Here is a 25,490-nt window from a genome sequence, read left to right as displayed (position 1 = left end):
CAAGCTTCTTCGGGTTAACCCAGGAAATTTTACAAAAACCCAAGGAGAATACTGTGACATTTCACAGATCATGTTTGAATAGAGTAAAAAAAAAAAAAAATGGTTTGTTGCAATCATAACTCGAACACCTACTCATTGTTTGACCTTGAGTAACTCACTTAATCTATCTGAGACTCATTAATTCATTCAACAAATACTCTGCAGAATGCTTTGTCTGTACCCAGCACTAAAGAGATATCAGGGTTGGTTGATAAGATAAAATAAAATCCCCACCCTTTAAAAAGTTCAGTAGAGCAAGAGCTGTAGGCACGTGATAGAAAAATTCACGTTCAAAGTGTAAGAGTTGTAAATATTGAATCATCAAGCACCCTCATCTCTTACTCTACTCCTACACAAACCGTCTACTTCTGGCATAGTGGAGCATTCTATTTCATGCATATTTAGCAGTCAAACTCAAACTCTGCTTAAGTTATCATCTTCCCTTTCAGGAATGCCTTTCTGGAATTGTCTTTCCTGATTGTACCACTGTCATTTCAAAGCTCTTGTCAACTGCCTCAGTCTACTAAGATCTTCCCCTACTTTAAATTTCCAAAGATTTTCTTTCCTGTGCTCTGCATTAGTATTTATCAAATATGAGCTATTATTCATCTTTGCATTGTTAAGCTTCTGAAAATATAATATGTTCTTATACTTCTTTCCTCAGGCAGTACAGTAAGCATGTCTTGAGTAACAATTAATGGTTTTTTGTTGTTGACTCAGCATGAGAAACTGAGAAATCACTTCATTTCAATGCCCTGATTTTTCACAAGCTACACAATGAAGAAAATACTTGATAATTGAAATGTAATGTAAAATATTTTGGTTTCTGAGTAGAAAAAAAAGACCAAATATGTTACAAATATAATAATTTATATACAATGGTATTATATTAAGAAAATTAATCAACTATTACTCAGATTAAAAAATCTTCTGTTCATGAAAAATATCTAACCCAAAATACTCCTTTATATAAGGATTCTAATCTATAATTAAAAATTAAATTCTGGCCGGGCATGGTAGCTCAGGCCTGTAATCCTAACACTCTGGGAGGCCAAGGCGGGAGGATTGCTTGTGGTCAGGAGTTCGAAACCAGCCTGAGCAAGAGTGAGACCCCGTCTCTACTATAAATAGAAAGAAATTAATTGGCCAACTCATATATATAGAAAAAATTAGCTGGGCATTGTGGCACATGCCTGTAGTCCCAGCTACTTGGGAGGCTGAGGCAGAAGGATTGCTTGAGCCCAGGAGTTTGAGGTTGCTGTGAGCTAGGCTGATGCCACGGCACTCTAGCTTGGGCAACAAAGCGAGACTCTGTCTCAAAAAAAAAAGAAAGAAAAAATTTAAATTCTAACTTTTGGAAAAGGACTAAGCCATATACTATTCGCAGTTGTGATTTATAGATATGTTGTTACAGAACTGAGCTCTGTAAGAAAAAAGTGCAGAGTTGCGAACATGTTTTTAACTCGTGAAGGCAATGGAGAAAAATGATTTAGAATCAGATTCCTCGGCCGGCGTGGTGGCTCACGCCTGTAATCCTAGCACTCTGGGAGGCCGAGGCTGGCGGATTGCTCGAGGTCAGGAGTTCGAAACCAGCTTGAGCAAGAGCGAGACCCCATCTCTACTATAAATAGAAAGAAATTAATTGGCCAACTAATATATATATATGTATATATATATATATATAATTAGTGGGGCATGGTGGCGCATGCCTGTAGTCCCAGCTACTCGGGAGGCTGAGGCAGCAGGATTGCTTGAGTCCAGGAGTTTGAGGTTGCTGTGAGCTAGGCTGACGCCATGGCACTCACTCTAGCCTGAGCAACAAGCGAGACTCTGTCTCAAAAAAAAAGAATCAGATTCCTCATAACTGCACAAATGTGGACACGTTAGTTAACATTGCTAAGCCTCAGTTTCTTCTTGAAAATTCATAAATTAAAATTGTATTCTCTTTTTGGCTGACATAAATTTAAAAGTATATTTCTAGCTCTCATAGGATGTTTTATTTCATAAATAACTAAATTTGTAAGATTGTGGTGAGGGATTAATGAGCTATGATGATGTAAGGTACTAGTAATTTGCCTGGCATTTGGTAATTGTGAAATAAATGCCCAGAAAGCATGTATGTGGCCAGTCATACAAAATTCTTCACCACTGCTTCTGCATTATTCCTACTTGGCTAAAATCTTTGTTAAATATGTTCTCCCTGTGCCTTGAAAAAGCTTGTAATCTGATTTTTCCAAAGTAGGTTTTTACAAGTTGAAAGTTCATCTCTCATTTTATGTTTTATACAAGTGCTTTTTCTCTACATAATGTACTTTCTTTGTGGGAATCATTATCTCAAGCATTGCTCCAACAATAAGATTATAGTTTAAACAAAAAAAAAACCCTCAGTCAGGGGTCTCCATTCCTTTTTAAATTCCATGATGAATTTGCAAAATTCTATCTAAATAACTACATTGTTCCTGGTCCATTAGGCATTAGCAGCTGGACTTAAATTTAACAACTTAAGTGTAGCATTGAAAAGGAAATAATGGGAAACATTTGCATGTGACTATTAAATATATAAATATTCAAGATTCTAGCTGAACTGAAGGTAAAAGAATAAAATTCCCTGCAGTTAGACTAAATCTTCTAAATGGTCTATAATAGTAAACTATAGATCCTGCCACAGATGAAAACTAAAGAATGGAAATGTCTGCGTAGGTATCTTACACTTATTTCAAATCATTATAACAGCAGAAGACATATGCAATACATGCACACAGTGTATGGAGGTGCATCTGGGAGGGAAGCAATACTTGGGAGACAAATAGTGAGAAAAACTACAGGCCTGGCTCATAGAAACAGAGGCATAATTCAAGCTGCGTCTCCTAACACCAAATTATTTTAACTGAGTTTCAGTGTCCTCACAGTAAAACCCAAATGAAAACAAACAGAACCAGATGACTTCATAGACTGTGGTGAAGGCTAACAAATATGTGAGCATATAAAAGCAAGGCAAGTGTCTGCTAAAGACTGCTCAACAAATAACAGTTTCCAATTTTGATTGCCAAGAAATCAGAAGCTTTGAGACAATAGTCTTGTATAAGAAAAAAGAAAGAAAGAAAGAAATCAGAAGCTCCTTGAGAAGCAGAAACATCAAAAATTTTTTTTGTGTTCACTGACTTTCTAGATGAGTAGGTATATGTGCGTACCAATAACTATAGATGTCGTCAAAAAGAAGATAGGAAGACAGAACTTGGTATTCCTTTGTTTGGTTCTTTTTTTTTTAAATCACATTGACTTCAGCATTCATCTGAATTCTGTGTCTCATTTCTCATGCACCCTGTTATCATTTTCCTTCCTTGGAAGCTAATTATAATAGAACAATTACGATATGAGAAAGAACACTAGACATGTTTGTGGCCAAATTCAACTGAACTAGAGTTAAAGAAATCTTTATATTAATAGAATGAAACAAAGGAATTATAGGAGTTTTATTTTTTTTCTTAAGGAAAGATTCTTCAATAGAGAAACTTTTTTTTTTAAGTGAAAAGTTTCTGCTACTAATAAGAGGGCTTGATGGTCTGAACTGGTTTGATGACAACACCTCTTCCATCCCTTTCATGCTTTCTCTGATATGGTTAATTTCATTTCAACAAGACTCTTCTTATTTATTTATTTATTTTTGGGCAATATTCACCACCAGCCAGGCTCAGTGGCTTAGTCCTATATCCCAGCACTTTGGGAGACCAAGACGGGAGTATCCCTTGAGGCCAGGACTTCAAGACCAGCCTGAGCAACATAGTAAGTCCCTGTCTCTACAAAAAATAGACATCAAAAATTAGATGGGCGTGGTGGCGCACACTTGTAGTCCCAACTGCTTGAGAGACTGAACCAGGAGGCTATCTTGAGCCGAGGGGTTTGAGGCTACAGTGAGCTTTGATTATGCCACTGCACTCCAGCTTCAGTGACAGAAAAGACCCTATGTCTGGAAAGAAAGAAAGAAAGAAAGAAAGAAAGAAAGAAAGAAAGAAAGAAAGAAAGAAAGAAAGAAAGAAGGAAGGAAGGAAGGAAGGAAGGAAGGAAGGAAGGAAGGAAGGAAGGAAGGAAGGAAGGAAGGAAGGAAGGAAGGAAGGAAGGAAGGAAGGAAGGAAGGAAGGAAGGAAGGAAGGAAGGAAGGAAGGAAGGAAGGAAGGAAGAAAGAAAGAAAGAAAGAAAGAAAGAAAGAAAGAAAGAAAGAAAGAAAGAAAGAAAGAAAGAAAGAAAGAAAGAAAGAAAGAAAGAAAGAAAGAAAGAAAGAGAAAGAAGAAAGAAAGAAAGGCTGGGTGCACACACCTGTAACCTAAGCATTCTGGGAGGCTGAGGCAGGATGATTGCTTGAGGACAGGAGTTTGAGACCAGCATGAGCAAGAGTGAGACCCTAGTCTCTATTAAAATTAGATGAAGTTAGCCAGGTATTGTGGCCCCCACCTGTGGTCCCACCCACCCAGAAGGCTGGAGCAGAAGGATCACTTGAGCCAAGGAGTCTGAGGTTACAGTAAGATATGGTGATGCCACTGCACTCAACCTGGGCAACAGAGTAAGACTGTCTCAAAAAATAATAAAAAATACATAAAAATAAAATAATAGTATTCACCACTATAAGTACATAATTTTATAATATTGGTAAGTGGAGAAGGGCTAAAAGATTGCAGGCCAATTTAAAACTTTAAAAATGTTTATTGCCAGAATTCTAATTAGGATGGCATAAGTAGTTAAGAGTGCTAACTCTAAAATCTAACTACTTGGGCTCAATTTACACCTCCACTACTTCTAGCTGTATGATTTTGTCTTAGTTATTAACTTCTCCTTCCTTCATTTTCTTTTTTTTTTTTTTTTTGAAACAGAGTCTCACTTTGTTGCCCAGGCTAGAGTGAGTGCCGTCAGCCTGGCTCACAGCAACCTCAATCTCCGGGGCTCAGCGATCCTCCTGCCTCAGCCTCCCGAGTAGCTGGGACTATAGGCATGCGCCACCATGCCTGGCTAATTTTTTCTATATATATTTTTAGTTGGTCAATTAATTTATTTCTATTTTTGGTAGAGATGGGGTCTCGCTCAGGCTGGTTTCGAACTCCTGACCTTGAGCAATCCGCCCGCCTCGGCCTCCCAAAGTGCTAGGATTACAGGCGTGAGCCACCACGCCCGGCCCCTTCATTTTCTTTGTCTATAAAACAGGAAGGATTACAATAATTGTTCTGCTTCATAGTTTATGGTGAGGATTGGGTTAATAGAGTTCAAAACAGTCTGACACGATAAGTGTTCAAAGAATGTTATCAGCAGATATTATAAGACCAAATGAAGATTTTTCTACTACTAAATTGAATAGTGTAAGTTAACTGAATTTTATGGAAAGAGGGACATTACAAATCAGCTAATACAGTGGGTTTCAAATTTTTTTACTGTAACCCACAGTGAAAATATTTTATGTCATAACTCAGTATGCACCTATATGTAAGAAAAAAATGAAAGGTTTATAAAATAGTATTTAGTATATGCAGTGCACCCTGATTGTTCGTTCTTTCTTTTCTTTTGAGACAGAGGCTCACTCTGTCACCCTGGCTAGAGTACAGTGGTGTCATCATAGTTTACTGCAACCTCAAACTTCTGGGCTCAAGCAATCCACCTGCCTCAGCCTGACAAGTATCTGGGACTACAGGTGCATACCACCACACCCAGCCAGTGTTTTCTACTTTTGGTAGAGATGGAGCTCTTGTTCAGGCTGGTCTCCTGGTCTCAAAACTCCTGACCTCAAGTGATTCTCCTGCCTCAGCCTCCCAGAATGCTAGGATTACAGGTGTGAGCCACTGTGCCCAGCTTGTTTCATTTTTTAAAAAATGCTGGTTGCCAACCACTAAATTGATTTTGCTACTCATTAAGGAATTGTAATCCACAGTTCCAGAAACAGTGACTTAATTGAGTCCTTTCACTTTATATTGGAGAAAACTGAATTCCTAAGAAATTAGGACATTTACTTGCTAAAGATTACATTATAAGAGGGTATAAAATTCTGGCACCAGAATTTTTAAAAATTGAGATACACTTTACATACAGTAATATTTACTCTTTTTTTTTAGACAGAGTCTCACTTTGTTGCTCAGGCTAGAGTGAGTGCCATGGCATCAGCCTAGCTCACAGCAATCTCAATCTCCTGGGTTCAAGTGAACCTACTGCCTCAGCCTCCCGAGTAGCTGGGACTACAGGCATGCGCCACCATGCCCAGCTAATTTTTTGTATATATATATATATATATTAGTTGGTCAATTAATTTCTTTCTATTTTTAGTAGAGACAGGGTCTCACTCTTGCTCAGGCTGGTTTCGAACTCCTGACCTCGAGCAATCCGCCTGCCTTGGCCTCCCAGAGCGCTAGGATTACAGGTGTGAGCCACCACGCCCGGCCAACCTACAGTAATATTTACTCTTTGAAGTACACGCAATGCAGTAATTTTTCGTATATTCACAAAGCTGGGCAACCATCACCACTAAATCCAGAACATTTTCATCATTACCAGAAGAAATCCTGTACTCACTAGCAATAGAACCAGAACTTATACTTTATTCCCAAGTCCAAAGACCTTTGCATTGTCATAGCCTTATATGGATATTCAAACTGATTGATTTAAGGTATTAATAAAGCTTAATAATATATGTCTAAATGATCACATTTATCAAATACTAGCTAGGACTTTGCATAATTCTGTGTCTTTAACCATCTCAAGATTTTATATAAATTTCTGTATTCTTTGGGGGGGGTTCCCCCCAAATATATACCAGATTCTTGAGGATACCTGGGAAGCACTTGGGAATGGGTCCTACATACTCTAAACAGACTCAGGAAATGCTTTTTTCTTTGGATGTACAGCATATCATCTCAAAGAAAATGAGACTATTAATTTTTATAGATCATATGTGAGACTTTCAAGAAAAGCTCACAGAACTTGTTTATGTGGAAGCCTTTTATAAAAGGGGGAATTTTTTCCTATTTCAAAGTTTTCAAATAGAATTTACAACTAGACAACAGGTCCTTAAGAGCCTTAAGGAGAACCTAAATATTCACTTGAGCAAGTATTCACATAAATCTTAAAAGTCACTCGCTATAACATCAACCAATTTTTCCAGTCTGGTTTTCAAAACATCCACTCCTCAGTCTCTTGCTTGCTTTTATTTTAACTTGTTGGAATTCATTTTACACAAAATGAGCACAAGTGCCAATTTTCTATTTTATGCCAAAATTAACAGGTCTCCAATAGAAAAATCTCTAAAGTTAGTCATATTTGGATTACTTAAATAGCAGCTATGAGAGTTATTGTGTACAGTTTGGATCTTCAGTGCATGTTTGTTGATTCTTTAGTAAATGTGTTCTCAAGTATTCATAAGGACATACATCCATTCAAATTAATGATCTGAACTCAGGACTCAAATAATGTGAAATGGTTAAAGATTTGTCCACTATAAAGAAATGAAAATTAATTATAATGGTAATAAAGCTAGAAGAAAATATTTCAAAATAGTGGCTAGTTCTAATCAAAATAAAGTTTTTAAACCAAATTAGGTATAAATTATAAAAACTGATTTTGTTAGTCTCTAATGTAAATTTCCAAAAGAAAATTATGTATTTTAACATAAAATTTTGGAGGATAGGCCGGGCGCTGTGGCTCACGCCTGTAATCCTAGCTCTTGGGAGGCCGAGGCGGGCGGATTGCTCAAGGTCAGGAGTTCAAAACCAGCCTGAGCAAGAGCGAGACCCCGTCTCTACTATAAATAGAAAGAAATTAATTGGCCAACTGATATATATATATAAAATTAGCCAGGCATGGTGGCACATGCCTGTAGTCCCAGCTACTCAGGAGGCTGAGGCAGAAGGATCACTCAAGCCCAGGAGTTTGAGGTTGCTGTGAGCTAGGCTGACGCCACGGCACTCACTCTAGCCTGGACAACAAAGCGAGACTCTGTCTCAAAAAAAAAAAAAAAAAAAAAAATTTGGAGGATATTAATTCCTTTTTCTGTGAAAAAAATCCTAATAAAGTCTTTAAAAATCTATTAATATTTACATTCCTTGGATTTCAATACAAAGTGTCCTGCCATTTATCTCATTTCCTCCAGTTAATAAAATCATCTCTTTTAATATAATAAAGACCAAAATAGAATATATCAAGAGACACACTATGTTTTGTAAATGAATGAATAAGCTGATTTTAAAAATAGTAAACAACCTTTCTTAGTGTTGGGCTATTATTAACTGTTAGCACTGACTTTTATCATTGAGTTAAGCCTTACCATGGAAGGCTTAACTACAGTTACACAGACTTGGCAGATTAAAATGTGAACCTTAACAATTACTTAATTTAGATATTTTATATTTGGTATGGTAATTATTTATGCTGTATACAGAGTCATTTCCCTCTGTATGGAAACTAATTTAGTTTCTTGTTTGAAGACCATGATTTTAGGGACTTGTCAATGGAAGTTTGACTTGACAGCTACAAAATACTAATCTTCAGAAAGTTATATTTAATATACACTGTTTCTTCTGGACCGAACTCATTCTTTTTAAACTAGACTCATACCTATAAGTCTGCTCCAATCCTTTCTTAATGATGTAAGATTGTAATGCAAAGAAAGAATTTTTTATGTATTTGTAGAATCTCATATTTCTTAGTTATACCTTCCTAATTATAAAGGTAACTTACTCAATTTTATTATTCTAGAATTTGGAGAAATGCAGTTTTATATGGTTATTGAAATAACATTTAAAAATAATTTCTTCTCTGCAATCACAATGACTCTTAGTAGAATAGGTTTTGGAGCATCTCCTATTATTAGTTGTGTGTTACTTAAACCCCTCTAAGCCAGAGGCATCCAATCTATAAATGGGGATAATACTACCAATCTCCAGGGTTACTGTGAGGATTCAGTGAATGATGAAAGTAAAGAACTTGGCATATGATGAAGGCTCAATAAAAGATAGCCATTGCTGCTGTTGTTTATCGATCCTAGTAGATGCATTGCCTATCTGATTTATTCATTCATTCACATGACCTAAAACACATTTCATCAAAGCATGGATCTTTTTTTCTCTCTCTCTCTCTCTTTGAAACACAGGGTCTTGCTCTGTCTCCCTGGCTAGAGTGCAGTGGCATCATTGCAGCTCATTGCAACCTCAAACTCCTGAGCTCCAGTGATCCTCCTGCCTCAGCCTCCCTAGTAGCTGGGACTATAGGTGCACACCACCACGCCCAGCTAATCTTTTCTATTTTGGGGGCTTGCTGTTACTCAGGCTGGTCTCCAACTGGCCTCAAGCGACCCTCCCATCTCTGCCTCCCAGAGTGCTAGGATTACAACCCTGAGCCACTGCGCCTGGCCAAAGCATAGGTCTTGTGTTAAATATTTGTTGCATATGTGATTCCCTTATGAAGAGGAAAAGTTAAGTAGCTATTTCAAGTAATCAACAGCCCTATTCATAAACAAGCCAAAGAAGAGTGAATATATTTTGCTACAGGATTAAATGCATTATGGTTTACATCAAATTATGAGATCTGGTAAGTCAGATTTTAAAATTTCCTCAGACACAAATGTGAAAAGTGATGATTTATGCAGCTAAAAATGCACAAGGAAGGTTTAGCTTTAGAAAGGAGATTAAAACCAGGTTTTCAAAAGCATGGATTTATTCTAAACCCTTTTTTAAAAACCGCCGCCATAGAGCTACCTTACAAAGCATCTAATAATAAAAAGTTCCTTAATACCAACATTTTATGTTTCATAAACTGATGTCAGTTAACTTTAAAGATAAGAGCCTCATTAATAGTTTCTCTTTCTAAACGTTCAATGCAGGTAAACATTCTAACTTTAACTTCTTGCCTTCAAGCAAAGTTATGTTCTACTTTTCATAACCCATTTGTAAAGATTTCCAGGAAGTGGCAATCTGGTAGCAATTTTAGTAGTGTTTAAACTCAATGTCAGACACTGACATATTATGATTACACATCAGCTTGACATATCAGAAAAGCACAGGCCAAACACTTGGTAATGGCTGCAGGAATTGCAAATATAGAACTTAGGAGAAAACTATAAGCCTATAAGGCAGAGAAATCAAATGATTTTCAACATATTCTAACTCCAGTTTGGAGGTGGCTGATGCCCGAATTGTCGTGTTGACAAGGATTTTGAGGATGGAGTTAATGCTCTGGGAGGAAGAATGTATGCTATGCCATAATCTAAACTCCATAACTGCCAGGAGCAGGCAGGAGGAGGGACTGCGTTGCCAGCTCTGTTCTAGGTTTGGAGTCTTACATGTGGCACAAGTCACATGCGTCTCAGCATCGGGGTCCCACAGTTGCTTATCTCCCTTCCATCTATGCATCTGCTTCGGCCTTCTCTGTGAAAACTGGTTCCCCAACCCACCCCTACCTCCGCTTGGTACATGTGGCAGGAGATGCTGTCCTCACAGCATATGCATTCACTGTTAGCTGTACAAGTAGCAGAGACTAAGTATAGGTTCTTATTTGCAAAGAACAGACATGGTTCTTATTTAATTAAGCAGAAAAGGAATTTATTGGAGGAAGTTGAGAATCAACAGGACCATTAGAGGAGCACATTTGAGGCAGGAAGTAAGGAAGGTGAGGCACAGTCCAGGTCCTGCCATTAGGATGGTCTGCTTAGGATGCAGGCACCGTGAACACTGGATACTTGTTGCCTATGGCTACTGGACACTCACCTTCTGCCATTTGATTCCCAACTCCACCACGGCCACTGTGAATAATCACTAAGTCACCTTTGTGTTGCTCCTTCAAAATTAAAAATTTCAGCCTGGAGCCTGGGATCAGCAGTACTCAGATCACAGGCCTATACTCCAGCTATTGGTGGAGAAATGATTTTCAGAGAAGAGGAACTTAAACAGGCACCCTCAAAAGGTATCCACTACATGCTATATTCTGCTCAGCTGAGACTGTGTGAGAGGATGCCAAGTGCTCATCCAGCTTAGAAGCTGCCTTCACAGGCCGGGCGCAGTGGCTCACGCCTGTAATCCTAGCACTCTGGGAGGCCGAGGCGGGCAGATTGTTTGAGGTCAGGAGTTCGAAACCAGCCTGAGCAAGAGCGAGACACCCCCCCCCGTCTCTACTATAAATAGAAAGAAATTAATTGGCCAACTAATACATATAGAAAAAATTAGCCAGGTATGGTGGCGCATGCCTGTAGTCCCAGCTACTTGGGAGGCTGAGGCAGCAGGATTGCTTGAGTCCAGGAGTTTGAGGTTGCTGTGAGCTAGGCTGATGCCACGGCACTCACTCTAGCCTGGGCAACAAAACGAGACTCTGTCTCAGAAAAAAAAAAAGAAACTGCCTTCACACAATAGAGTGAGAATTCAAGTCTGAAGCTGTGGGTAAGGCTGCCTGGGAATAGGCAGAGTAGGTATCATGAGCTAGAGCTGAAGCCAGGGACTTTGGTAGATCATATTGTGTAATAGAGTCGTGGAGAGGTGCATGTTTTCTTTGGTAATACAATTCCCCCAAAACTTAATAAGCTATCTATTTGTTATTTCCTAGACATGATTCCCGAACTGCTTTATTTCTTTTCTTACTTGACTCCATACTTCTTCACCTCACCCCCTCTCTTAACTTAATGGTGGCTACCTTGAGGTCAATTAAATGAATCGCCTTGGGTAGAAAGGTGACACTTTCTAACTCTCAAGAGATCAACTAATGGAAAAATCCCAAAGCCTTAATGGCTTAAAATAACAAAATGTATTTCTTACTCACATTACATGTCTATTGTGCATCACCAAATGAGCTCTACTCTTTGTAATAACTCAAGGACACAGGCTAAGAGAGGCTACATTTTGATACATGCTTCTGAAACTCTGACTTGAGGGAGGAAGGGGCAAGGGCAATATATGCAAACCTAACATTTGTATCCCCATAATATATATGCTGGGGGAAAAAAAGCTGGCCTGGGGCCAAATTGCAGAAGAACTAGAAAGAACTGAAGTGGGAGAAATAAACCAAGAGAAATCTATCAAAATAGAATTCAACAGCAAAGACTATACTGTCAGAAAATAGTCCTGGAGATGGGACATACTAGGCACAGGGTGAAACTCTAAGATTATAGACTAGGTAGCCAAGAAGAAGTTAAAAGCTAGAGAAAGCAACAAAATGAAGAAGATGGAGCAGATGTGCTGAAGTTCATGTAAGATTGTCATTTGTGACATCTATTAATTATGAGACACGTTTGATCAATGTCTATTCATTGTAGGACATGTCCTTACGTATCCATTGACGTGGTTCTCTTAGACAGCCTCTGCCCAGTTGAAAGGAAGTAAAACTGTAATACAGGAACCCCAGTCCTTGAGGCAATGAAGACATCAGGAACACTGAGAAATTGATGAGTTACTGTACCTCCCCACTCAGCATGGCACAGTGAGCCTAACACTTACGGAGAAATACCTTCCTTTTGCCTGATCCTCCAAATCTTTGCTTAGAGGGGTCCTCATAGTCTTCCTAATTGGACCTAGGAGCAGTCTTGGCCAGGTGGAGAAGGTGAGACTAAGGTGTTGTATGCAGGTAACTTCAGGCACCAAGTGGACTTGAGCAGAACCACTCTGTGAATGGCGGAAGGCATTTTGAGGAGGTGGAGTGGGGATGGCTGTTAGAGAGCAGAGGCAGTGCAAGCTTTCCACTGTTACCAGGAAGAGAAAATCATCATCACAGCCTCAGGGATGGAAGCAGCAGCAACAGCAGCAGCATATCATTGATAGCTTGTAGGAGAGGTTTATCCTCAACAAAAACATTTCCTGGCAGAATCAGTTTCCAGGCTGATAGTGGGTGGGGGTGGGCGGGGACAGCTCAACTTCCAATCATTCAAACTTCCAGCCACATAATTTTAAGCATTAATAAACTTAAATAAATAAAAAACATTTAACTTTTATAGGGACCTAACATATCCCATAAATTTGTTTAAAACTTTCCCCTAAAAATAAAATAAAATAGAACTTTCCCCTAGTGTTTTCATCCGGTAGACTTTCCCAGGGGTTTTAAGACTTAGATCCCTTATCACTCTCAATCACACATGTACATACTGTACCTCTATGCTGTACAGGAGGGGAAATAGGAGTGAAGTTCTTTATTTGACCATTTCAGGATGAACAGATTTTCAGCCAAACGCAATTTTTACTATACCAGACTCACTGAGACTTTTCAGAGTCTCTTATTTTTTTAAAAAAAGTTTTAAATATTCCTGGAAATAAGTGAAACATTAAATGTAGGATTGAAAACTTTCCAGGTTATTTACAGACTGAAGCTTAGCACCAGATACTCTAAAAAAGAAAACAGGGAATGAGGTAATAAAAATCAAAATGAGGGTGACGAGAAGCCAACTCAGTAAGTCAATGTAACCTATAACTTGTAGGTCAGATTTTGACACCCTGTCTCCATCTTGAAAACTTTATACAGAACATCTTCAAAGCCACCTCACCCCTTCGACTGGGATGAACTAGTATTTTACAGATGAATTTTTGAGACTGAGAGTTTAGGAAAACGAAAATGTTATCTGTATTTTATTTACAAGTTTAGAAAGGTAATAGCTTAAGGAATTTATTTTGTAAGTTTTAAGAAAAGCTGAATATAAATCTACATGAAAATTTTAATGCTCAACACAGTCAATGGCAAATGAAGTTTTGACAGCCTAATAAAATAAAGCACTATTCCACATAATTATATGCACCTTTTTGTTCATCTGAATGCCTATACCTACGTTTGGCTCAGTGAACTGAAGAAAAATTTTTTCAAACCCTTATATGCATTTCCTTAAGTTCCTAGAATACCACAATACTGACACGATTTTGCTATTTCATATTTGTTGAAGACGATTCTGATTTCGCTAAAAACCACAGACAAAGGAAACCAACAGTCCCACAATAATTTTGATAACCCTACCAAAGAGGAAACACAGAGAGGAAACTACTCTTAGAGGCTGGCAGGGCAGAAGTGACTTCCGTAGAAGCGCCTGGAGGTTCAGCCCGTGCAGAGCTGGACTAACTCCCATCTTTACCCCGTGCTGCACCCTCCCCCTTCTTCAGCGACTGACTGGAAGGCTAAGGGGGAACGTGCGCGGATCCAGATGAACACGATTCTGGTTGTTGTGGCTGTTCTACTTATGGGGTTGCAGCCTCAGTTTCCGCGGCTGTCGAGCAGGATAGTGATACCTGTCCCAGTTTCCTCACTGGGATGTTGCCAGGATCCTACAAGAATACGCTGTCCCAACATAAGCCAAAGCCACCATTCCTGGGACAGTCGCCAACTAAACTCGGCTTCGGTTTCCCTCCGGCAAGGCTGGTTCGACCTACACAGTCAACAGGAAGCTCCAGGGCCGGGGACAGGATCCCTGCCTAGGAAGGAGGCCAGACGCGAACGTTTTTGGACGGCGTTCAGGGACGGTGAGGAGGGTGTGAGTAACGCCCCCTGGCTCACGCGGCCGGGCTGAGATTTTACTACCGACGACAAAGGGCGAGGAAGCACAGCACTGACAAGCAAACAGCCAACCAAAAAAACTCAACCCTGTCCTCCCCCACAAAAACAAAGCCCCGGGCGCTGCGGAGAGCCCGGCAAGGCTGAGGGGCGGAATCGGGCGCCCCGCTCAGTCCCCGCGCGGCCCGGCTCTCCGCAGCGCCCAGGGCCGAGGGCTGCGGGGCGCGGTGGGCAGCGGCGCCGCGGGCCTGCTCTCGGGCGGAGAAGCGCCTCCTCCTCACGCCCCCTCAGCCGCGCCGCCCCGGGAACCCGCCCGGACCCCGCCGCCATGTTGGGTCGGGAGGAGTGACTCTGGCCGGCCGCCGACCCGGACGGCTGCAGGGCGGCCCGCGGGGGGCACGCGGTGTGGCGCCGGCGCCGGAAAGCGGAGGGCGCGGGAGCCGGCCGGCGCGGCGCGAGTTCCGGCAAGCGGGCGGCCGCGCGCAGGTAGCCGCAGCCCCCGCCTCCGCGAGGAGCGCAGGGGCGGAGCCGGGAGGAGAGGAGGTGGAGAGTGGGGCCGGTGGGTGGGGAGCCCGGGAATTCCCTCCTCCTGAAGTAACAAGTCCCAGGCCGGCTGTGCCGTCGTCGCTGCTGCCGGGCGCCCGGGACGAGGAGGTGGAGGAGGGCGAGGGCCGGCGGGCCTCGCCTCCGTCCGCCGCCCCCTCCCCGCCAGCCCGAGCTGCTGCAGCGGCGACTCATGAGAGCGCGGCCGGACGGCAGGTAAGGACCTGGTGGGCCCTGCGGGCGGCGGCGGCCGACCCCGGCCCGGGCAACGCTAGGCCTGGGCGCCCGGAGGCGCCGCCGCTCCCCGCCCCTTCCAGCCGGGAGTCGGGAAGTTGGGGAGAAACTTCTCCCCTCCCCCGGGCCGGCTCGCCCGGCGGGCGTGTCTCCTTCTCCGCGCTACCTGCTCGCCCCCTACTCGGTCTCCGCCCTAGTCCGACTTTGCTTTGCGACTGTCCCCACCCACCCCCGCCCGTGTCTTCACCGTGGTGCGGGCCCCCGGTGAGGTGGAGGCGACGCTTACTTTTGTCCCTACAACCCCAAGTACTGGGCGAGGGAAGTGGCCCTCTTCTGCCCTAGAGGTTGGGGTCTGTGTGTCGGCTGACGACGGTGGCAGCTGTGCTGGGAGGACGAGGGGTACGGCGCGAGTGGGTGAGCCTCTGGCTTCACTCGGTTTGATTGAAAACCGCAACATGTTAAAGTTTTCCTTTGTTTTGGATTGGGGGTTGGGAAACTTACTATTCAGCGTCCGCTTTTACAGTATCATGCCACTCTGCCTCCCGTTTGGTTCCGTTCTCTGTCCACATGTGTTAAAGAAAATTTTGGTTTAAAGTGTGTTTTCCTTGATAATTGCTTCCAGCTTTTGCTTTATTAGGCGTGGGCAGAGTTTTAAGCAGCACTTCGAAAGTCGGGTCTAGTATATAGGGACTGCTTTAGTTTTTGTAGTGAGCAGGACACAACTTAATTCTGATTTAGTTGAATTATTTCCCGCATAACTAATTGAAACGGGCATGTAATGACATGGGGTCTAATAATTTATAAGCTATTGAAGTAAATAATGAAAAATCTTTAGTAGAACGACGGCTTTATGCTGTTCGTTATTCCACTGGTGTGTGTTTTCACATAGATAATTTCACATATATAGGATATGATTGCATTAATGGTATATTTGCTCATTTTAATTGTAGGATTATAGTGCCAAAGATATCTTGATAATTTTAAGTGTATTTAAACCATCCTGTTAAGTTTCTAAAGTTAAATTACACATTAAGGAAATTGGTACTAAATGTGTACATGTGACTATACATTGAAGGAAAAGTACATGGTAAATTTCTAATGTCTTAACTATCACAATGCTCGGCACACAGTGAACAGGAAACAGTTTGAATGGACAGGTAATAATGGAGTGTCTTGTATTAGAAGCCAAGGATCTTGTATGCATCACAGATGATTTTCACATATTGTACTGTAAGAAAGTTTTATTTTACTAAGACATATATGGGTTCTTTTTTTCCTTACAAATATGTGAGACCCCTGCCATAGTTGACATATAAGAAAAAGGAAATTAAATTGTATTTTAATTTTTGGACATTAGCTAAACCTCAGTGAGATTTTAAACGTGGGTTGACAATTCAGAGGGTCCTAAATTTGAAAAAGACAATTACTTTTGATGTGAATCTAAATTCAAGACAGTTTATATTCATATTTCCAGGATGAAAGATAAAAGAGTTCTTAAAATATCTACCCTGCTGTAACCACTGTAATGTTATAATAGCTTTAATTTTGCAGTTAGTTTTTGCTGACTTCATAAACCACAAAATTGACTCCTTTCTGTTCAACTGAAAGTGAAATTACAGCTTTAACCTATCTTCCTGGGATAGGTGGAATTTGTCTTATGGTTGAAGTATAATATTAATATATGGTCTCAGTTTTTTCTTTAGTTCAGGAAATTCTCAAACTAAAAAATCAATGTTTATGCAAATAAAACTCTTCTGTGGTATGTAATGGTAAGAGAATAAATGTGCTACAAGAATAGCAATGACCCATATAAGTGAAATATCACCAGCTCAGTGGTGGTGTGAGACTTGTTCATCGAAGTACAAATTTGCATCATTTTAGGTAGTAAATAATGTATTACTATGGATAATTTTTCTCTGTTTTTGTTTTGCTTTGTTTTTTTGAGATGGGTGGAGTCTTACTATATCACCCAGGCTGATCTCCAACTCCTGGGCTCAAGTGATCCTCTGGCCTTGGCCTGGCCTCTCAAGTAGCCAGGACTACAGGTGCACACTACCACATTTGACTTCGGTTAATTTTTCTTTACAAATTCAGTGTAGGCATCATTTATTAGTTCTGTTAGAGTTGTATTAAGAAAGAAACCTAAAATTTAAAAAAAAATGTTTTAAAGCAATTGTAAGCTATGGTGTCTAAGAATGCAAGCTTAGGTGATAAAACTATTTTTTAAAAACCTGCAAGGAAATTATTTCTGTAAAAGTAAAAATGTGGGGTCAGGGAGGAGATTGTGATTGGGACCTGGCTTCTGTAGTGGTGGCAAAGTTCTTTTAACCTGGTGGGGATTGCAGGGTGTTGGTCTTCATGAAGCCATGCATGCTTTTCTATATGTGTGTTTTATTTTACATGAAAAAAAATTTTTAAGAAGTCTCTGTGTAATGTACTACATAAGGTGGTTGGATTGAGAACTTAATATTTGGTGGCTGACTTTAGAACACTGCCGAGGCTGTCCTTTGCAAACAGGATTAGACTTACTAAATCATAATTGTCATATACCAGCTAGTATATATAACTACCATGAAAAAGTTACATACTCACTTCTAACTGTACAATAGTTAGAGAATTTTGAAAACAAAATTTTACATAAATTCTACTTGGTTTTCTTTAATGTGTTAATTTGATGGAAGACATCAGGTTTTAATAATTTTAAATACTCTTCAGCTTGTATGTTGTAAGTGACAAATAGGTAATCAAAATATGTTATGTCATCAAATACCCTGTTTTGCAGAAGATTATGTAACAGCAGTTAAAACTCAAAACTCAATTATGGCATAAAGTAAATCTTGACTTTTATCCATTTTTATCCATTTTCAGTTTTCTAGAGCAGTAATTCTTTACATCAGTAATTTCAGCCTTAGTTTTTATATTCTTAAGGATGTCATGAAATTCTCAGCATAAAGTAAGTTTTTGTTTAAACTTTATGAAGATGGATAGCACCTGAAGGAAGAATATGTTTTGTTTCAAAAGAAAACAAATGACAGTATGGTGCTGGAGTTTCAGGAATGCAGAGAATCATTGCTTTATGCTGTTTTGCTTTTTTACGTAATGGCTTGCTGTTTTAGTTACTGGTGTTGCTTTGCATTGTTGTAAAGTTGAAGAAGGGAGCACATCTGTGCCAAATTCTTATATCACAGGAACTGTCAGTCATGTTATAAAGTGATGTTTGTGGTTCTGGCTTTGTTGTGTGAATATTTACAGGAAGTTTTAGTAAGATCATCTATTGTTCAGAACCCTACATGGTTTAGGTCACCTTCAGTTCACATTTAAACAGGTTTATGATATAAATACAAGTTCTCTAGCGAGGTACAACTGCTGTTCTTTAAAGGAAATAATCTGTATCTTGATGTCTTATTGGTAGTGTGCACGGCAGTTTGTGTATGGCTATGGTAGGGTATATATTATCCCTTTTCTTCCTCTCAGCTGCTTCAGTGCCACAATTAGGCTGAGTATTGCTCAGCTGCAGCTGCTGGGTGATTATGAACCATCCAACTCCTGTCTAAACTCAGAGGCAGATTTAGCAAAAGGAGCTATAGTAACAGCAGAGGGTGAAAGAGAAGAGCCGGTGCTGCTGCCAATATCATTTTAATGTGTTTGTATGCCAAGGAATCCTTGGCTGCAGCAGCACTACTGTTGTCTTGGAACTAGCAGACTCGGCAGTATATCCTGGTTTGGATTGGGTTTACATTTAAGATCTGGAAGCCCACTCCAGGAAAGACAGAATCGTGCAATTTCAGACTATAGAATAATACACTATTGACATACTAATGGACTGATTTACAAGCCTCTGTGTCTCAACTCCCCTAACCCCAACCTGGGGTAGCAGTGCCTTTCAGTTTCCTTTGCTTGAGTGTACAGTAAGCTATGAGACCGAAGGTTCCTTGAAGCATATAGCATATACTCCATTTTGCTTTAACCTCTGATTCTTAGAATTGCTGCTGTTACTGTTGTTTGGGGGCTGGTAGGATTGCTGACATGCAGGTTCTTTGGACTCCCTACTTTCTACTAGGAAGTGGAAGTCTCTCAAGAGGGATTATTTCTAGAACTTTAGCTACACTTTGCATATCCCCTATGGCTACCTGAATTTTGCAGGTGGAAACTCTGCATTCTTTTCCTTTTGTTCTTTCTTTATTTCTGGCGTTTGAGAAGATGGACATCAACAATTGCAGATACGCGGTATCAGCTATATATGGCAAATCCCAGACTGGAAGATGCCACAGGCAAATTTTGCTGCTTCTGAAAGGTTGCTCAGTTTATAAATATGCCAACCAGATAGCAGCAGCATCTTGTCCTCTCTTTTACTACTACTGACTACTGAAAATCTACAGACAATTCCTTTTACTAATGCTGGCTTTGAAACTTCGTGGTTCAGGGTTTGACTAATTTGGGATAGGGCTTAAAGAGTATGAGAGAAGCAGTACTCAAACTTGTATAACCAGAAGGAAGAAAGAGGTACAGGAAAACTATACACTTGAACATTAATAAATATACATTGTCATTGTCATTGTGGCTCACACTTAGCAAGACATTGGTGTGATGACCTCTTCCTTTGTGCTCTCACAAAATCCCCTGTCAAAGCACCCTTCTCCTTGCTTTGTAATTATTTCCATGCTTGTCTGTTATTCTTGACCTAGTGTTCACTGTGGTGAGAAGCTGTTTTATATTAATCTTTGAGAATAGCCTCTTGCACAATAAATATTAAATAAGTTTTGAATTGTATATGGGGATGTGGTTCTGGGTATATTTATATGACTTTATACCTATAGTCTTTTTCTGTATACAACAAATCCTTTAAGTACACCTCTACTAAAATATTGTAAAACTAGCTTAGTGCTTTTGCATAGGTTGAAGTTAAATAAATTCTTTAGATTTTGTTTTGGAGGTTTTGTTCTAAATCGAAGATGATTTTATAAAATAGTTTACACAATCTTGCAAGTGTGAAATTAAAGGTCATTTTGATATTTCTAATATAAACTGGAAACTCTTTGTAGTTGAATTTAAACTAGTCTTTAATAAGATTTATTTTAAAGAGATCTTTTTTACTATTTTAGTGAATAAAGTCCAAATTATGCAAAAGAAAAAAATCCTAGTTTTTTAAGAAATGCATTTGCTATACATTAGCAGTGACAGTCACTACAGTTCTAATTATGACTTAATTTTTTTGTGTCCACATTTTCTTGCTGTAATGTGTGTAAAGGAATGCGTAGTTCATAGGATAAGTCTTCTGCGTTATTGGGGGTGAGAGTGGGGACAGGAAGTGCTGAGTGGAAAGGACTGACCACTGAATTCAAGCTTGTCTGGTTTTCAGCCTCTATTCCTAGCAGTGTGTGGATTCTAGGTTTTCTTTAGCTGACTTACCAGGATTTCACTTCTCTAATTTTTTTAATATAACTTTCATTTCTTAGCATTAAGTGGAAATTGGGATGAGGTGGAAAAACTTGGTGGTTATTATGTATAAGTTAATACTTAACATTGTTTCATGGCAAGTTTATTGATTTCTAACATTTGTTCTGATGTGACTGGTATTTTACAGAGAAGGATAATTATAAAATAATAGCAATCAGGCATTTGGAAAGGAGCAGAAAAGGCAACATGATGAAATAAGGAAAAGACTAGAAGGTAGAAGACCATCTGGATTTTAGTTCCATTTCTGACAGTGAAGAGCTATGTAGCCTTGGGCAGCTCAGTAAACTCATTAGGCCTCTGTTTTGTGATTTGAAGGGAGAGGTAGTTGGGCCAGATAGTTTCTAATAGTTTTTCAGCCTATATAAATGTGTGTTTCCACTACAATCGAAGATTTTATAATGCAGGATGCACTGCATAACAAAGTTTCAGTCAATAATGGTGATCCCACATGGTTGTAATGGAGCTGCACAAACAGGTGTACCATTTTTAAAAATTTATTGGTTGATTCATTTTTAGAGACAGGGTCTCTGTCACCTATGTGGGAATGCAGTGGCACGATTATAGCTCACTGCAACCTTGAACTCTTGAGCTCAAATGGTTCTCTTGCCTTAGCTGCCTAAGCAACTGGGACTACAGGTACATACCATCATGCCCAGCTAATTTTTAAATTTTTTGTAGAGAAGGGGTCTTCCTTTGTTGCCCAGGCTGGTCTCCGTCCTCAAGCTGTCCTGTTGCCATGGTCTCCCAAAGTGCTGGAATTACAGGTGTGAGCCACTGCCCAGCCGTTTTTTAATCTTTTATACTGTATCTTTACTGTACCTTTTCTAAGTTTATAGGTGTTTAGATAAACAATACTTACCATTGTGTTAGAATTGCCCACAGTATTCAATACAGTGGCATGCTGTACAGTTTTGTAGCCTGGGAGCAATAGGCTATACCTTATAGTAGTAGGTTATACCATCTAGGTTTGTATAAGAACACTTTATGATGTTCACACAATGGCGAAATCACCTAACACAATACATTTCTCAGAATGTATTTCTGTCATTAAGCAATGTATAACTGAATTGATAAAACTGTAAGGAAATGTTTCAGAGTCTAGAATTTGGAATAAAATTAGATATCAAATAAGTAAAAATTCTAGTAAAAAACTGACCCATGGACTTGGCACTGAACTTTCTCAACCAAACACAGCATATTCCACTCATTAAACAAATATTTATTATACCTATGGTGTGACAAATACTATGCTAGTTTTGATGTTATAAAAATGATTAAGGCATGACTGCTGCCCACTGGGATTCCACAGTTGTGGTGGAACTGGCTGTGATTATCAGGCTGTTATAAATTTTATAGATTGGTAGATCTTTTTAGTGTGATAATCCATTATAATGCTTTTGGTTTTTGATGGCATTAAGTGTGTGATACCTCTGAAACTGTAATAAATCCCTTTGCACTGGAAGGATTTAGCGTCAAGTAAATGGATTCAATTCTCTAGACAGGAAAACTTGATTTAATATTTTTCTAGACATTAGTTCATTGCAGATGTTTTTGATGCAGATATACAGGCTCCACAACACTTACACAGAGGTTTTATTATGAGAAGACAAATTTGAAATCAGGGCTTTTAAAAAATATTTCAGGCCGGGCGCGGTGGCTCACGCCTGTAATCCTAGCACTTTGGGAGGCCGAGGCGGGCGGATTGCTCAAGGTCAGGAGTTCGAAACCAGCCTGAACGAGACCCTGTCTCTACCAAAAATAGAAAGAAATTAATTGACCAACTAAAAATATATATATAAAAAAATTAGCCGGGCATGGTGGCGCATGCCTGTAGTCCCAGCTACTCGGGAGGCTGAGGCAGTAGGATTGCTGAGCCCAGGAGTTTGAGGTTGCTGTGAACCAGGCTGACGCCACGGCACTCACTCTAGCCTGGGCAACAAAGTGAGACTCTGTCTCAAAAAAAAAAAAAAAAAATATTTCAGACTCTTGCAATAAAATTAGAAAAAGAATATATTGAAGCAGATAGTTATGATGTCAGTTAACAAGTAAGCATGGCTGTTTTGATGACATCTTTTCTACATTGTGTCAAGAAAATAGCCACTATCATTAAAACTCACTTTTTTTTTTTAAGACAAAGTTTTACTCTGCTGTACCACCTGGATTGCAGTGGCTCCATCCTCCTGCCTCAGCCTCCCGAGTAGCTGGGATTACAGGTGCATGCCACCATGTCCGCCCAGCTCATTTTTAAAAATTTTTTTGTAGAAACATGTTTTTGCTATATTGCCTAGGCTGGTCTCAAATTCCTGGCCTCAAGTGATCCTCCACCTCAGCCTCCCAGAGTGCTAGGATTACAGGCGTGAGCCACTGCCACACCAGTCCTCAAAACTCATATTTAGTTTTTTTAATTGACAAAAGTATAGACTACTTATTCTGGATATTTGCCATTAATATGTATAGATAATATTTAGAACAAACAGGCATGGGCATTTGAAAATGGTTAGCTTTTTAAGGTTTGTAAAATAGATTTTCTAAAAAGAAAAGGAACAAACTAGAATTATAGGTAGGTTGTGTGCTGAAAATTTGTCAATTCTCTGAAAATCAAAATCTATTTTCCCAGAAAAAGTCTTTTCTGTAATGTAAGCCTTTTGATTTAATTTCTAGGCATCCCACTGCAGTTAACCTATAAAAACCTAACAAAGAAGTGTAATAATGTTTTGGTGGTAAAATGTGTTCTGATTGATTTTTTTTAGTTTTTGTTTTGTTTTTTTAAATCTGCTCAGCTCTGTGGACAAATAAGTGCTTTGGTGTAGAAGTACTGTGATTATGAGGTGGAAGAACTGATAGCCTTGCTAATCACCCTTCCTCCCCACCTTCCTAGCTCCTCACTATTTAAAACTCACTCAGTTATGAGTTCCGTACTAGGATGCTTAGACTGTCTCAATGGGACCATTGCTGGTAAGCTGAGGTTAAGTACAGAAACCTCCCTAATTTCTCCCACCTGCTTGCTAGGCATTATGAATCCTACCTCCTGCTCTAACCCTATAGGAGAGAGTGTGAGGGATAGAAAAGCTTCAAAAGATTGAAAGTGAGAAGCAAAACTAAGGCTTGGGAAAATGAAGAGTGACGTAATATGGAGTTTATAACTTTACTGTCTGTCCTTTTTTATTTTCTACCCATTTACTTCTTCCGTTAGGCATGGGATAGGGAAAGAAGAAAGCCTTTTCTTATGACAGGTGCTGTGCTGTACTTTCATATGCATTTCCACATTTAACTTGAATCTTTGACATGTGTTTCCACAATACATAGAAAAGTCGTAGATGAAATGGGCGTTTATTATGGATGAACAAACTGAGGATCAGAAAGTATATGTAGTTTGCTAAGATCACATAACTAGTGGTTGGACAGAACTGGGATCTGAATCTAAGGCTGACTGACCCTATACCATGTACCTTTTTTAGGAATAAGGAGAGATGGTGGAAAGGGCATTTTATATCTTTTACCTTCTCCATTAAACTATACATTTGAATTGTTGGCACTTAATTTTCAATTATGCTTTTTAATGGAAGTGGCTTTGTGGTACATGTTTCATAATAGATGTCAGATATTAATTAAGGTCAGATATTAATGATATTCATTAGCTAAAAGAGATGAGTTATTACACTAATAAAACTGTTACAAATGTCAATCTTTTGTAAGTTTGGGTTTATTATATAATGGAAAAGATACACTACTAAATCCAAGGCGTCTTTTTATAAAATAAGATGTTCAACCCAGATTAACAGAGAATGTTAGCATGTTTTCCTGATCGTTTCTTTTTTCTCATCTTTTTAAATATATACAACTGACCTCATGTCATTTTTTTTCTGTCTAAATTTAATTCATCAAAAGAACAAAGCAGCATGCAAAGGATGGGTTATTACACTAAATATGGCAAACACTGCCCATTTGTACGTTTGTATTTGTAAAGTCTGTATATGGTTAGTGTCTCTGTCTTTGTGTCTCTCTCTGTATACACTATAATAGTATGTGTATATATAGTTTGTACTCAAATCTGAGTTTTCTGCCTCAAAAGCTAGATCAAATGGTGACTATATAATTATTGCCTTCATTACTGCTAATTATATCATTTATTCCTAGGTGAGTTAGTACAAATAGGTAGAAGGTCTTTGTTGCTTAATGATTCTCAGTCACATTTCAGATACATGCTACAGGAGAGCTGCTTTATAGTTTGCCTTGTCAGCAGATAGCGATTTCCTTTGCTTTGGTACAGACTCACTAACCATTCAAGGCTGCACTTCCTTCTGGAGGAAACAATAGGATTCTTCCATACTGGCTTGTTCCTGATTACTATAGTGTTTCATACTGGTTTGTTCCTATAAATCTTACTGTAACATAAACTCCTCACTTGTGGAAGAGTCTGTCTCATCTAAAGCTCCAAGTGGGAATTTTATCTGTTACTCTTTTGCCCCTGTGTCAAGTTCTTGCATTGACAGTGATTTCCTTTACCACCTTCCAAGCCTTTTCTTCTTAGGCTTCCTTTTATTCTTCAATTGTATCTAAGAATGTACCCTTTGTACTCCCTAATAAGTTGGAGCATTGTTTTCTAGTGGGAATACTAGCTTGATTTTGTAGCATTATTATCCCACAGAGGAGGATATCTACAGTACAGCTCCTTCCATGTCATTCCAGCAGTTTATCATTGCCCGTGTTTATTAAGCCTTTACATAAAGGTTGGCAGGTAG

The 25,490-nt window shown here is 39.5% G+C and overlaps 1 protein-coding gene and 1 long non-coding RNA gene across 4 annotated transcripts in view; both read left to right on the top strand.

Annotated features, from left to right (window-relative positions):
* Positions 1 to 25,490, top strand: part of LOC142861627 (uncharacterized) — a 355,037-nt gene that overhangs the window by 169,885 nt on the left and 159,662 nt on the right. The gene's annotated exons all lie outside the window — the stretch shown is intronic.
* YES1 (YES proto-oncogene 1, Src family tyrosine kinase) overlaps positions 14,735 to 25,490 on the top strand; it is a 63,217-nt gene continuing 52,461 nt past the window's right edge. The window contains exon 1 of one of the 3 annotated variants that reach the window (XM_012746234.3): positions 14,735 to 15,000. The gene's annotated coding sequence lies outside the window, so the exon portion shown is untranslated. Of the gene's footprint in view, positions 15,001 to 15,046; positions 15,274 to 25,490 lie in introns of those variants that run through there. The other 2 variants (XM_012746233.3, XM_012746231.2) reach the window with 2 other exon arrangements.

This window comes from Microcebus murinus, chromosome 17 (assembly GCF_040939455.1).
Source record: "Microcebus murinus isolate Inina chromosome 17, M.murinus_Inina_mat1.0, whole genome shotgun sequence".
In the NCBI taxonomy this organism is placed as follows: Eukaryota; Metazoa; Chordata; class Mammalia; order Primates; family Cheirogaleidae; genus Microcebus; species Microcebus murinus.
This window is presented reverse-complemented; position numbering and strand designations above follow the sequence as displayed.